This window comes from Lycorma delicatula, chromosome 2 (genome assembly GCF_047948215.1).
Source record: "Lycorma delicatula isolate Av1 chromosome 2, ASM4794821v1, whole genome shotgun sequence".
NCBI lineage: Eukaryota > Metazoa > Arthropoda > Insecta > Hemiptera > Fulgoridae > Lycorma > Lycorma delicatula.
In genome coordinates, this window is record NC_134456.1 from 177,902,324 (window position 1) to 177,917,414 (window position 15,091).

At 30.8% G+C, this 15,091-nt stretch overlaps 1 protein-coding gene and 1 non-coding gene across 2 annotated transcripts in view; one reads left to right on the forward strand and one right to left on the reverse strand.

Annotated features, from left to right (window-relative positions):
- The window catches only part of LOC142320327 (protein THEM6-like), a 172,149-nt gene that overhangs the window by 94,955 nt on the left and 62,103 nt on the right, over positions 1 to 15,091 (forward strand). The gene's annotated exons all lie outside the window — the stretch shown is intronic.
- On the reverse strand, positions 2,079 to 2,151 carry TRNAK-UUU (transfer RNA lysine (anticodon UUU)). The gene has a single exon. It is a non-coding gene; the product is annotated as a tRNA-Lys (tRNA).

Genomic DNA, 15,091 nt, shown 5'->3' on the forward strand with positions numbered 1-15,091 from the left:
ATTATCTAAATAATAGATTGTTATTATTATATACGCATTTATTTTCTCCCTCTTAGACAAAAAGTTAAGATCCACAGTGATGGTGTTTACCGTTCCATTTATCCTTAAAAAGGAACGGTATCAGTCGGGTAAAAATTATTATACGGTATTTATTACAATATCCTTATTGTTAAGATGCAATAAGATGTGTATACCAGTCTTGAATTGTGCATTACTTGATATACGTACGATCATACGTATTTTTTTGTTTTGTATTTAACACACTTAAAAAATTAACGAGTTTTAAATCAAACCATATATATTTTGTATCTTACCAAGAGACACATTGAAATACTTTTTTTTTAAAATCACAAAATAAACAATAATTTCATAATAAAAATATATAAATTAATTTTAAACATGTGTACCTACATATCCTTATATACTACATATACTATATATGAGCCTTAGTCATGTAAAAATCCAAATGATTTACTTCACATCGTCATTACAACAAAATTCCATCATTTTGTAATCTTAAAATGGCTACTGTTCTTTATTCATATAGCAAAGAAAATCAACGTACGATTATGAACCGTCAGTACCACGATTTTCTGTTAATCTTGTCTCGCTGTTTTACCAATGTTAACCTCATGCAACGGAGTCTTTCTCTTCGTATCGATTCAATTAATGATCGAATGTGAACCGAAAGTGGATTACAAAGATGACTTACCAGAATCAACTTGAGCAACTGTTGGTACACCAGATACCATCTGTATCCACTCATTAGTCTAAGTCCCGACCGCAAGAATAAATTTTTCCTATTTTCAACAATATAAGCTCCATAATCTCAATTTTTTTCAATAGAACAACGTATCAGAGCCGGGAACTCATCAGAATTTGGATCGATTTCATGAACAGGTAATACTTTAGGATGAAAGTACACAACTGATGATGGTACATCCATAACAGTAACGGTTTGCATTACAAATTTTTTTTTTCCTGTTTAGCCTCCGGTAACTACCGTGTTTAGATAATTCTTCAGAGGATGAATGAGGATGATATGTATGAGTGTAAATGAAGTGTAGTCACAACATTCTCAGTTCGACCATTCCTGAGATGTGTGGTTAATTGAAACCCAACCACCAAAGGAACACCGGTGTCCACGATCTAGTATTCAAATCCCTGTAAAAATAACTGGCTTTACTAGGACTTGAACGCTGTAACTCTCGACTTCCAAATCAGCTGATTTGGGAAGACGCGTTAACCACTAGACCAACCCGGTGGGTTATTACAAATGATCTGTCATCTACATTCATATCTGAACCTCCAGACAGTGCATCACTTTTCAACAGACAGCATACATTAAGTAGTAAACGTTTCATGCATTCAGGGAGTATTAACTGTGCAGAAGAACTAAGAGAGACACAATTTTTACGATAACATGCCAAAATTGAAGCACAACGACTTACTAAACCATCTTTCACTTGTTTTAGGGAGCTTTCTAATAATATGAATACGATCGTATATAATTTTTTTTATTTTTATGTATGATGAAGCCGCCAAATGGACTGATTTTGTTTTTACGTATGTTCTAATTCTACAGGGGGATTTACTCTAGAGACTAAAAGTAAGTTTTCTCACTTAAAGTGGGAGATATTTTAAGCGACAATTACATAACACATAGAAGATTTGAACTTTTTTTTTCACGAGTAAATTCTTGAGAATTAGTATTAGGTAAACTTATTAGGTAAATGAAAATTAGTATGCATATATATAAATTTATTATAATATTTAAGAAATCAACCTCAGGAGAGTTATTTCTCTTGGCTAGTCTTTTGGTAGATTTCTGTATACATTTTTTTTCATCACGTTTCACGTTTCTTTGGGCTTTTTGTGAACGAGCGGTTTTTTTTCTTTAAATCAAGACTATTTTAAATAGACTTGATTTAGATAAGGGCTGGTACAGTCGAAATTATTGAAAAATTTAATTATTTTTTATTTAAGTAGCCTATTTTGTAAACTAATTTCATCTTCTTAAAATAAATTGAGTTTCAGTTGTTCGATAGTACACAAAAATAAACAAGCAAAAAAAAACCCGCCCGAACTGGGACTTGAACCCAGGACCCTTAGGTTAAAAGCCTAATGCTCTACCGACTGAGCTATCCGGGCTGTGATATCTGCACATATGTTTTAATCTAACAAATATAACTCATAAAATTTAAATAATGTTATAAAAAGTAATTAAATTTATTTTTCAGTTTCACTATCTATTATCTCAGCGTTCAAATAGTTAGTGTTACAAACAATTCATTACTGCTCTCATATCCAACAAAAAACGTGGTTGCTTTATTTTATATTTATCATTTAGCATTTAGGCCCAACCACCAAGGACACCAATTTCAGTTTTTTGTTTCTCCCTGTCACCATTTTAGTAAATATTTATAGATACGTGAAGAGAATTTGAAAATGAAGGTTTAATCTGTCAGTTTAAATTTATTTTTATGTTCACACAAGCCTATTAAAATTTTATTTTAATTTTTATCACATTAAAATTTTTAAACACTGTTTGCTTCTTTGTGGTTGTTTCACTGTAAACTTGTACTTAATATTGTCAATATTATTAATGTGGACCATATGCCCCAATAAATTACCCTGCAGTTAAAATTGTTGAGAAATAATTTTTCTCTCTTTTTATTTAACGGAAGTTAGCTTATCCATTCGTTGTACAGAGCGCACAGAAGACCAGTTGTAAAGGGAGTAAAAAATGAGAGCTGTCAAAATATTTGCCGATAATCTCTCTTCTTTCCAATCGATCTACTATTGATCAAAATAATGTGTTTGCCATTTTCTTGCTTGAATTTTATTTTAGTAAAATTTAATTTACTTTTGTATGTATATATATATATATATATATATATACTTTTGTACATTTAAAAAAGTTCTGGTTATTGTTCTTTTGATTTCGGCACAGCGATTTACTTTTAATATTTATTCCCATACCGGGAAATAGAAACGGTATTGTGGTTTGTTTTGTATTAATTAAGCCACTTTCACAGTTAGGAAACAAAACCTCACTGATATTCTAATTACTTTTTCTGAACAGATATAATATAAAAGTTACAGAATGATATTACAGTGAACTAATTTTAAACTTCGGAAAAGTTTCATCAGAACAATTTGGAGAAATTGTTCTGACAACTTGTTAGAACAATTTGTTTGAACAATTGTTCAAACTTCATTATAGAGAGATGAGGCAAGATCCGGTTGAAGCGGAGTATGTCGCTATCTTGCTACTTTATAGAATATTGCTAGAATTTACTAGCAATATAAAAACACAAAGCTACTCTCAAAATTATATTTCTTCTTGTTTACATTCCCCGCACTCTTTATGAACCCCTCTCTTTATGACCAAATATCCTCAATTTAATTTTCCCAAAAATGTAATAGAACTAATTACCCTACTATTCTTGATTTCTAGATTCAACCTTTTTGAGACATCATCAGACCCCAAATAAATCCATGAATGATAAAAAAATAAAATCAAAAAACCAGCGCCTGAACTGGGGCTTGAATTCAGGACCCTTAGGTTTAAAGCCTAATGCTCTACCGACCGAGCTACCCGGGCCAAGGATTGAATTAAGCTGCTTTGTCGCAACATATAAAGAACACGATTCAAACTTCGATTTAAGAACTTTATAATCGATTTTTTCAACAGAAAGTATCTCAAAATTTCGATTAATACAAGAATCCTGGAAGAAGATTAATTTTATCACACAGCACTTCTTTCCTTTTGTTGACGACAATAGCTAGGAAATTAAAAATGTATATATATGTACATCTTGTGTTGGTGTTAACGTTAAAATACTAGCGATCATACTAAAAAAGTGGGATATGGTAATAAAAAACTAAATTCACTTGTTAAGGTGGATTTCTGACTAATAACAGTCTATTCGGGAGCTGTTGTTTCTTTTCGTGTTATTATAACTACAAACTGGACAGAGTATACTTCTGCAACAGATACCTATCTGTGATAAAAAATCCACTAAACTGCATGTAACTTTATGAGTTTGGTCACAAAAAAAATTATTTTCTTTACTTACGTAATTTTGTTAGTTTTTAGTTCATTTTTTTCCTTCCTGTTAACTATTAAATAGGTTTTTTTTAAATTACATTTAATGACAACTGTACTAAAAACGTAGATTGTTAGTATCCCAAGACAATTGATCTTGGACCTAGATAAACACTTCAATGATCGATATATTTTATACAGAGAGAGACTACCTGACACTAGACCCGACACTCCCAAAAATGTGGCATAACCATTTACCAGAATACAAAACAGCAAATGTTAGTTTATTGGGGAAAGTAAGTACAGTAAGAGTGTCTTGGTTTTTCCGACCTTCTTCAACGAGCTGAAGAATTATTAATTAATTAATAATTATTAATTAATTTCAAATATAATATACTGTTATATTTGAAATTAATAAAAAATAATCTGATATTTTAAAAATAAGTCAGATTTTTATACATATCACAAAACTTTTTAAAATATAAAAAAATAAATAAGAATCATTTTTCCATAAACTGAGAACAATTTATATAAGTCCAAATCTTTAGTCGTAACAAAAATATTTCTACGAACTACGTTTCATCGCATTCCCCGTTGATAGTCATCTATTACTTACTTGTACGGAGTAAAGGAAGTATTGTGATCGCGAAAAATTTCGATTTCCGGAATTCAACGGAAATATTCGTTTTGACCAACACTGAATCCATTTCGACTAGTTTCGGTGTGACTGTATGTGCATAAGTATGTACATACGTATGTATCTCTCGTAACTCAATATTATGTAACTCTCGTAACTCTTTTAGCCGTAGGATGTTGAAATTTTGGATTTAGGGCTGTTGTAACATCTACTTGTGCACCTCCCCTTTTTATTTCAATCGACAGAACCAAAAGTGTCCAAAAAACCCAAAGTCAAAAAAATTTTGGATTTTGGACTTTTTCTTAAATGCAGTAATAAGCCCTCATTGAAATCTTTTCAACAATATATCATAAGTGATACTTATTTTCATTGGTTCCAGAGTTACAGCCAAATAAAAGTTTAATTAATGAAATATTTGGATCTTAGGGGAAGGCACATCGGTTCGAATCAGACTTCATCTTCCTTTTCTTTAATTATTAATCTATCATTGTAAAAAATAAATTACGATGAATAATAATTTAAATAAAGTTATTCTAAATTATTCAATAATAAAAAAAAATGAAAATATATCAAACGTTTTTAATGGAGTAAAATGTTATGTACTTTTTCATTTCAAATGAGTAAATATAATTTAATAGGCGTGCAAGGAAGTCATGTGTTGTCCACATCAGATTTTTTTAAAGATCGGAAGACGTATTAATGAATCTCGTTAAAAGAACTCTGCAATCTGTAATTTGCATCAGTCTACGACAGCTAGATGAATGTCGTCATCGATCTGTGTAAATTCTCAGCTTAAAAATTCCTTTAATTTCAAGAAAAAAGAAAGACAAATAGGAGCAGATCCTTTTTTTTTAAGTAGGTACTCTAGTACCTCCCATTATATTGGACAAAGTGAGGACACGTGTAAAGAATGTGTTAAAAAAAACACTGATTCTTGTACCTCATTTGCGTTACTTACATAGCAGCCATAAAAAAGCTTTGGGCATATAGTGAAAATTAACAAATGAATTTAATCCTTTCTGGGGAAAACAATGCATCGAATATACTTCTTCTACTCAAAAAGGGAATAAGAATAGGGGATTAGTAGTCAGATCATTTATTGGTTAAATATAGTAGCTTTAAGAAGGTCTGTTTTTTCTAATTTTAACCCGCATCACCATTGTCCTGTTTTATTTCTCTAATGCCTTATTGTAATTTCATTCGTCCATGGAAAATCCTATACCCAAATCAGAAATAGACACCCAAATCAGAACAAAACACCCGAAACAAATTTTTCTTCAGCAGAAAAATTTGTTTATTAATAATAAAAATTAAATAAATTTTATATTAAAATTAACTATTATGTCAAATTTTATCCCGTTTCATAATACGATTGAAGGTAATATTAATTACCTAGTACCTGAAATTTATTAATTATCCGAAATTACATTACACTAATTAATGTAAATAAATTTTAAAATGAACATATTTCTAAAGCCGAAAATTCTACCTTTGTCATAGCAAGTTTTAAACTATGAACAGTGTTATCAAATGTTTTACTATATCTTAGTAATAAAATTAGATTTCTTATCAATTTCTCATCAACAATTCATTGTTAGTTTATAAAAGGCAATATAAGAAAAATATGGTTACAAGGAAAACAGCACGTTTGTCAGTGTCATATTATGAGAATTTAATGATTCTTAAAAATAATTTCACAATTAACTATCTTTAATAATAATTATCAACAGGAAATTCATCAAGAAATGCTTTGTGGTAAGCCTAATTATATTGTTTGTTTTGCTGGAAATAAATATATACAGTAGATTCTCTAAATAACTATATATGATCATATTTAGTAACATAAACTTTTGTAGATATAAATATATATATAATTCAAAAAATCTAAAAAAACTTATAATTATTAATATCAAGATCGATTAGGTTCCGTAACATAAGACAAAAAAGCCAAAAAAATTCCTAAGAATAACAAACATCTCACAACTGCTTACGGCTACTTATATGTTTATGTAAATTTTTTTTTCTATATTCACTCACCTGAATAAATTGCTTATCAACATACTATTTGAAACCCAGTTGATATTAACCATTGTTCACTAATGAACAGTTACGCTTTCACTCTGTTCATTAAACGAATTGGCTATGTAATGACATTATCACTTTCAGAGAAAGCAGCTTTAACTAATGCCACTTGTACCTCAGATATTTTACTCCGTCAGTCATAAGAAATAAAGGAAAAAAAAATTATGTAGTTTTTCCGTGAAATACAATGAAATAAATTTCCCTTTAAAATAATAAAAAATTATTTTTTTTTTATTTGATATAGTTTCACATATTCGACATTGAAGAAAGTAACTTCTACATCTAGATCTGAGTGGGTGCATTTATATCCTATCTAATAACACCTAATACATATAAAAATACCCAAACCAGTTTTTACAAATCCTACTTGATAAATATATCTAACCCAAATTGAGACTGTTTTAATTTTATATATTCCAAAGGACTTACCCCTAGAAAGATGGTAATTTTCCAGGACATTCTTACAAGAAAAGAAAGTAATTAAAAAAATATTACATAATTTTTTTTTTTCTTCAGTCATTTGATTGGTTTGATGCAGCTCTCCAAGATTTCCTATATAGTGCCAGTCATTTTATTTCAATATACTCCCTACATCCTACATCCCTAACAATTTGTTTTACATATTCCAAACATTGCCTGTCTGTACAATTTTTTCCATCTACCTGTTCCACCAATATCAAAGCAACTATTCCAGGATGCCTTAATATGTGGCCTATAAGTCTGTCTCTTCTTTTAACTATATTTTTCCAAATGCTTCTTTCTTCATAAATTTTCCACAACATCTCTTGATTTGTCACTTCATCCACCCATCTGATTTTTAACATTCTCCATAGAACCACATTTTAAAAGCTTCTAATCTTTTCTTCTCAGGTACTCCAATCGTCCCAAGTTTTTCTCTTCCATATAAAGCTAAGCTCGAAACATTTACTTTCAAAAATGCTTTCCTGACGTTTAAATTAATTTTTAATTTAAGCAAATTATAATTCTGACTGAAAGCTTGTTTCGACTGTGCTATTTGGCACTTTATATTGCTCCTGCTTCGTCCATCATTAGTAACTCTACTTCCTAAATAACAAAATTTTTCTACCTCCATAATCTTTTCTCTTCCTATTTTGATATTCAATGGTCTATCTACATTATTTCTAATACATTTCGTTACTTTCGTTTTGTTCTTGTTTATTTTCATGCAGTAACTCTTGCATAGGACTTCGTCCATGCCATTTAATGTTTCTTCTAAATCTGTTTTAATCTCAACTAGAATTACTATATCATCGGCAAATTGTAACATCTTTATCTTGACACCTTGCATTATTACTCCAGATCTAAATTGTTCTTTAACATCATTAACCGCTAGTTCTATGTAAAGATTAAAAAGTAACAGGGATAGGGAACATACTTCTCGGACTCCCTTTCTTATTGCAACTTCTTTCAAATGTTCTTCAATTATTCCTGTGGCTGGTTCCTGTAAATGTTAGCAATTGTTCTTCTGTCTCTGTATTTGAACCCTAATTTTTTTAAAATGCTGAACATTTTATTCCAGTCTATATTATCGAATGACTTTTTTAGGTATATAAATGCCAAGTATGTTGGTTTGTTTTTCTTTAATCTTCCTTCTACTATTAATCTGAGCACTAAAAGTGCTTCCCTTGTTCATATCCTTTTCCTGAAACCAAATTCATTGTCTCCTAGAACTTCTTCCACGCTCCTCGCAATTCTTCTCTACAGAATTCTAGTTAAGATTTTTAATGCGTGAGTAGTTAAACTAATTGTTCTGTATTCTTCACATTTATCTGCTCCTGCTTTCTCTGGTATCATGACTATAACACGCTTTTTGAATTCTGACGGAACTTCCCTTTTTTGTAAATATTACACACCAGTTTGTATAATCTATCTATCGCTTCCTCACTTGCACTGCACAGTAATTCTGCAGGTATCCTGCCTATCCTAAGAACCTTTCTGCCATCAATAGTTCTCAATTAAGATCTCAGTATTGTACTTCCCTTTTCATCCTCTTCAACTTCCTCTTCATCCTCTGTAACATCAGTTTCTAATTGTATTTTATATTCCCTCCGTATAACTCTTCAATACATTCCACTCACCTATAAATTTTTTTTGTAATATAAATCAGTGTACCATCTTTACTTAACAAATTATTAGATTTTAATTTATTTAACACAAAATTTTCTTTAACTTTCCTGTATGCTCGATCTATTTTACCAATGATCATTTTTCTTTCCACTTAATTCACTCTTCTTTCGCTAATCTGCACTTCCTGTTTATAGTAATTCTTAATTGTTGATAGTTCCTTTTACCTTCTTCATCACTAGCATTCTTATACATTCTACATTCATCCATCAGTTGCAATATATCCTTTGATATCCAAGGTTTTCTACCAGTTTACTTTGTTCCACCTAAGTTTGCTTCTGCTGATTTAAGAATTTCCTTTTTAACATTCTTCCATTCTTCTTCTATATTTTCTACCTTATTGTTTTTACTCAGACCTCTTACAAGGACCTCATCAAAAATCTTCTTTTCTTTCTCTTCCTCAAGCTTCTCTAAATTCCACTAATTCATCTGAAACCTTTTCTTCAGGTTTTTAAACTCCAATCTATAAATATCATTATCATTAAATTATGATCGCCATCAATGTCTGTTGATTTCTAAATCTTTGTTTAACCATGATATAATCTATCTGATACCTTGCAGTATCACTAGGCTTTTCCATGTGTATATTCTTCTATATAATGATTTTTAAACTGACTGTTGGCAATTACTAAATTATACTTCATGCAAAACTCAATAAGTCAGTCCCCTCTTTCATTCCTTTTACCCTGCCTATATTCACCTATAATATTTCCTTTCTTGTCTTTTCCAATGCTTGCATTCCAATCTCCAACTATTATTAAATTTTCATCCCCTTTTATGTATCTAATTGCTTCATCAATTTCTTTGTATACACACTACCTCATCATCATAATGGATACTTTAAGGCATATAGATGTTAGGAATCGTTGTCAACTTAGATTTTGATTTAATCCTTATTACAATGATTCTGTCGCTAAGCTTTTTGAAATACTCTACTCACTTCCCCATCTTCTTGTTCATTATGAAACCTACTCCTGCCTGCCCTTTATTTGACGCTGAGGTAGTTATTCTAAAATCACCTAATCAAAAGTCGTTTTCCTCTTCTCACCGAACCTTGCTAATTTCTACTACATCTATATTTAACCTATCCATTTCCCTCTTTAAATTTTCTAACCTACCACCCATTTTTAGAGTTCTAACATTCCACATTCCGATTCGTAGAATGTTATTTTTTAATTTTCTGGTGACACCTTCTTAGTAGTCCCCACCCAGAGATCCGAACGGGGGACTAGTTTACCTCCAGAATATTTTACCAAGGAAGGCGCCTCCATCTTTGTTATATGTAAATGCAGAGAGCTACATTTTCTTGGAAAAAAAGTAGCTGTAGTTTTTCATTGCTTTCAGCTGCGTAGTACTCAACAGATTGAGTGACGTTGATATGGCCGTTTAAGTCGTCCTGACCTACGCCCTTAACAACTACTGACAGAGCTGCTGCCCTCTTTCAGGAATCATTCCTTACTCTGGATCTCAACAGATACCTCTCCGATATGGTTGCACCTTCGGTTCAGCTACACTGTATTACTGAGCACTCAAGCTCCCTCAACATTGGCAAGGTCTCTTGATTCATCGAGGAAGAACATAGATTTAAAAAAAAATAATAAATAAAAACGATTTTTAAAACAAATCTCCCTATAACATAAAAAGATTATACTTTTTCAATAGCATTTTAAATTTGTAATTTTTTAAGATAGTGCCGAGAAAATAGTTTTACATTCATTTACTTTAAAATTTAATTTAGCGTCTACAAAAAAAGATTGAAATTTGAGAAATTCAATTCTTATTCTAAATGCAGGTAACATTCCAAAAATACTAAAGCGTTAGGCCTCTTGGAAACCCAAGATACAGGAAAGAAGAAGTGCAGAGAAAAGACTAACATTATCACTCTAAAAAACTTATCAATTATGAACTAAGGCTTATCAGTTATGAATGAGGGAATACGTATTAAATTTTTTTAAGTAATAATTAACCTAAGTTTTCTTACTAATTTTTTTTGTAATTTTAGCTTGAAAATTGCCAACCTTTATAGCCCTTCATTAACAGCAGTTTATATCCTGATAGAATGTTTTGCTCTAAGGAATATATATCGAAAGTTTTAATTACCTATCACTCTACCATAGGCCTTACATAATGATGAAGAAACAGTTCCTAAAGACTACTTGTACTGCCTTTGATGACAACCCTGGTGATAGACTTTCACTTTGCTATTTTAAATGATCTTTGCATATAGAATAACTCTTATTCCCTCTTTTGGGCACTGTTATTTAGCTGAAAATTAACAGGTTTTATTTTGTTGTTTTTTCTGTCATTGTATTGAAAATAATTTTCTTTTCATTCTACAGATAATCTTCCATTCAAGTATGTAAGGTGAGGATACTATAAATCCTTCCATCACACTATGATCTGTAATCAAGCAAAACCCCTTTATAACTCAGTTTTTATGTGATTTATTAAATTGAATGCTCATATTTATATTTAAGATGTTACAAGATTTTTTTATAAACTAAATATGGCAGTCTTAATTGTATTGTATCCAATAAGTTGAATAGATGTAGTGTAATTGTCGTATTTTCTTCATAATTTTTTTTTTTATATGCTGGTGGTAATAATGTGATTTTGTTATTATATTCATCTAACTGGTTAAATGAATGTATTTATTTTATTTATTTATTTATTTCTATTTATGTAATTTCAAATTTATTTACAATTCTACATTAAAAATGACTTTAGAAAAATGTATATAATTACTTTATTAAAAATTCTTACCATAACTCATGGTTTTTCGCCTAAAATGTAGAAAATGTAACATGTAAAGACTTTAAATATCAGAATGACATCATTCTACATACATCAATATAGTCTAACAATCAAACAAATTGCGAAACCTCTGTTGACTGTAATTTTAAATGTATTATGAATATAAATTAAAGTTAACAAAAAAGTGCACATATATTTTCTATCTGAAATATGCTTAGCTTACGCTTAATAGTAATTATTTAATTTAACAGTAATATCCATAATCATTTATAAGTCTGTGCCAAATTAAGGTTTACTAAGTGGTTGGCAGTTGTGTCTTTTAATTTGATAAAAACCTCTTAAAATGTACGTTAAAAAATTAAAAATTATTATTTTTAATTGACTTTACATTTTTCAACTAAACCAGATTAATAAACGTTTAGTTTGAAACAACTTTCCTTGAAATTTTTTTTTTAATTTTGACCATTTGCTTCATCCTCTTGCTGTCTGTCTTGCTCATATGCTCACTCTCTCTCTCTCTCACTCTCTCTCTCTCTCTCTCTCTCTCTCTCTCTCTCTCTCTCTCTCTCTCTCTCTCTCTCTCTCTCTCTCTCTCTCTCTCTCTCTCTCTCTCTCTCTCTCTCTCTCTCTTTCTGTCTCTCTGTATCTTTCTGAAAAATAATTATCTCTCTAATAAAATTTAATTTATGAATTGAGTCAATATAAACATGTTCTACCGAAAACTTACGAGTTAAAAAATGAAAGAAGAAAAATTTTAAACAATCACTGACAATAATTTTTAATATTTCAGACAAAAAATAAAATAAAATTGAAATAAAATGAGGTAACTTTTGCTGAAAATTTTTCTGGATTTTAACTTAAAGTCCCCTTCACTCAATTAAAACAAATGAAGTTCAATATAAATTGCACAGCAATCTCTCAGTAGATGATTTTATAGCCAAAAATAAGAAAAAACGTTCATATAACCTTAGGGTCAGAAGATGGTTCGTTAGCGAGTTTCGGCTAGCGAAACATTTAGCCCTGCATTCTGCTTCCTATGTGAAATTAAACCACACTAAAATTCTTGAGGTACAATTCGAGGAGTAAATTTGAAGCCTCCTTATAATTTTTGATCTAAGAGATTTAATGAAAGTGGTCCCCGATCTCTATCTTACCTAGCTTTCAAGAAAAATGAGGTAAAACTCGAAAACGTTTTGTGGGAAAATATTATTTTTTTAGGTTTGGGATAAAATAACTTTGTTAATTTACAAATAAAGAAGTAAAAATTTCTAGTTAACTTTGTAGAGAATTTAATTATGAGAAAATTAATGTAAATAATGTTCATTAAAATGAAACAAATTTGAGAAGTTCAACTTTAATTATAAACAAAACAAAGAAACTGGATCGGAAAAATGATACAATTTGAAACAGAACAATTTTCATACAAATGCTAAAAATTATACAAATAATTTTTTTTTTAAATCCTTCAAAAAAAAAATAAAAATGTTTATTTTTTCATGGGTTGGCAATAACAGCTGATCAAAAATTAAGTTTAGCGTCTAGCATTTGAATATTCATTTGAGCGGTGTGTGTGCTGTTATTGTTTGGTCAGTCATTCAGAATGGGTGATACCACAAATTTGTTTTCATTTGGAGAGTAAACAAACATGTAATTTACGGTAAAGTAAATAAAAATGGATTGGCTGCTGTGTATGAATACTGAGAAAATTATTGAGATCGAAGAGTATCGGATCGTAAAACATCTGAGGCTTTAATAGAGGTGAGTTCGAGAAACAGATATGCTTAAATCACAGCGATTCGATGCTGGTCATGAACGTTTTGTGAGAAATGCCAACGCTTAATAAGCAGTATTGAATGCGGAACAATTACCTCCCACCTAAAGCATCAGATGATTGTCACATCGCTTTCATTTTCACAAGCGTGTGGCGAACATACGTGAGCAAAAATTACACCCGTTCCATACAACACGTGTAGAAGAGTTATTACCACCTGATTTTAATAAACAGATGAAATTTTGTCATGGTTAATTAGGAAATGTGAAAATCATCCCGATTTCCTAATTAATATCCAAATTACTGACGAGTCCTGTTTTACAAGAAGTGGCATTGTAAATTATCGAAACACACTTGGGCAGAAGAAATCCCCATGAGACTCTTTTTTTCTGTTTAGCCTCCGAAACCACCGTAAGGTATTACTTCAGAGGATGAATAAGGATGATATGTATGAATGTAAATGAAGTATGCTCTGTTGTAAGTTAATCATTCCTGAGATGGGTGGTTAAGTGAAACCCAACCACCAACCGCCGGTATCCACGATCTAGTATTCAAATCCATATAAAACTAACTGCCTTTACTAGTATTTGAACCTTATGACTCTCGGCTTCGAAATCAGTTGATTTGCAATGACTAGTTTATCACTAGACCAACCCATTGGATTCCCCATAAGACTGCTACAAGGTCTTATGGTTCCCCATAAGACCTTCCAACGCACTTTTCGTTTAATGTGTGGTGTGGTCTTCTTTGTGACGATCTTATAAGCCCTTTTTTCTTACTGGCAAAGCTCAATAGAGAGTGGTACTTGCATTTTTTTGGAAACAAATCTGATGGAAATCTTGGAAGACATTCCACTTGCAGAATGCAGATGTGGTTTTTCAATGATGACGCACCTGTTCACTACTATCGTGATATGATGAATCATTTAAATAACATTTAGTAAGCAATAGATTGGTCGAAACGGGCCAGTAAAACTGCCACCTCGATCTCCCGATCTCACGCAAGTCGACTTTTTCCTTTGGGATTGGATGAAGTCATTAATTTATTCCGCTCGTATTGGCACATAAGAAGAATTGAGACTTCATATCGAAGTTGAAGCTACTTTTAAGAATAATATTGATGCTATTAGACGTGTCCAGCTAGCATGGATTCACCGAGCTGAACTATGCATTGAACAGAGAGGCGGCCACATTGAACCACTACTTTGAAGAAATGTTTGCAATTTTGATATTTTTTGCCTTTGTTTGCAGTAACCATTTTGATATTTAATAATTTTTAGAAAAAAAAACAAAAAGTATGTGATTTTTATTTTTTTAAATCTATTTTTTATTAATTTTTCTTTTATTCATAAATTTTCTATTTGTTTTCATTTACATTATGTTGTTCAAACATTGATGATAATTGTTCTGTTTAAAACCGTTCATTTTCCGTTTCAGTTTGCATACCAAATTTACTCCTCGATTTATACCCCAAGAATTTTGGTTCGGTTTAATTTCACAAAGGTTGCAAAAAGCAGGGCTAAATAATGTTTTGCAAGCCGAAAGTCGCTAACGAACCGAAAGAGTTAAAGAGTTAACCGCACATCTCAGGAATGGTCGAACTGAGACTGTACAAGACTACACTTCATTTACACTCATACATAACATCCTTA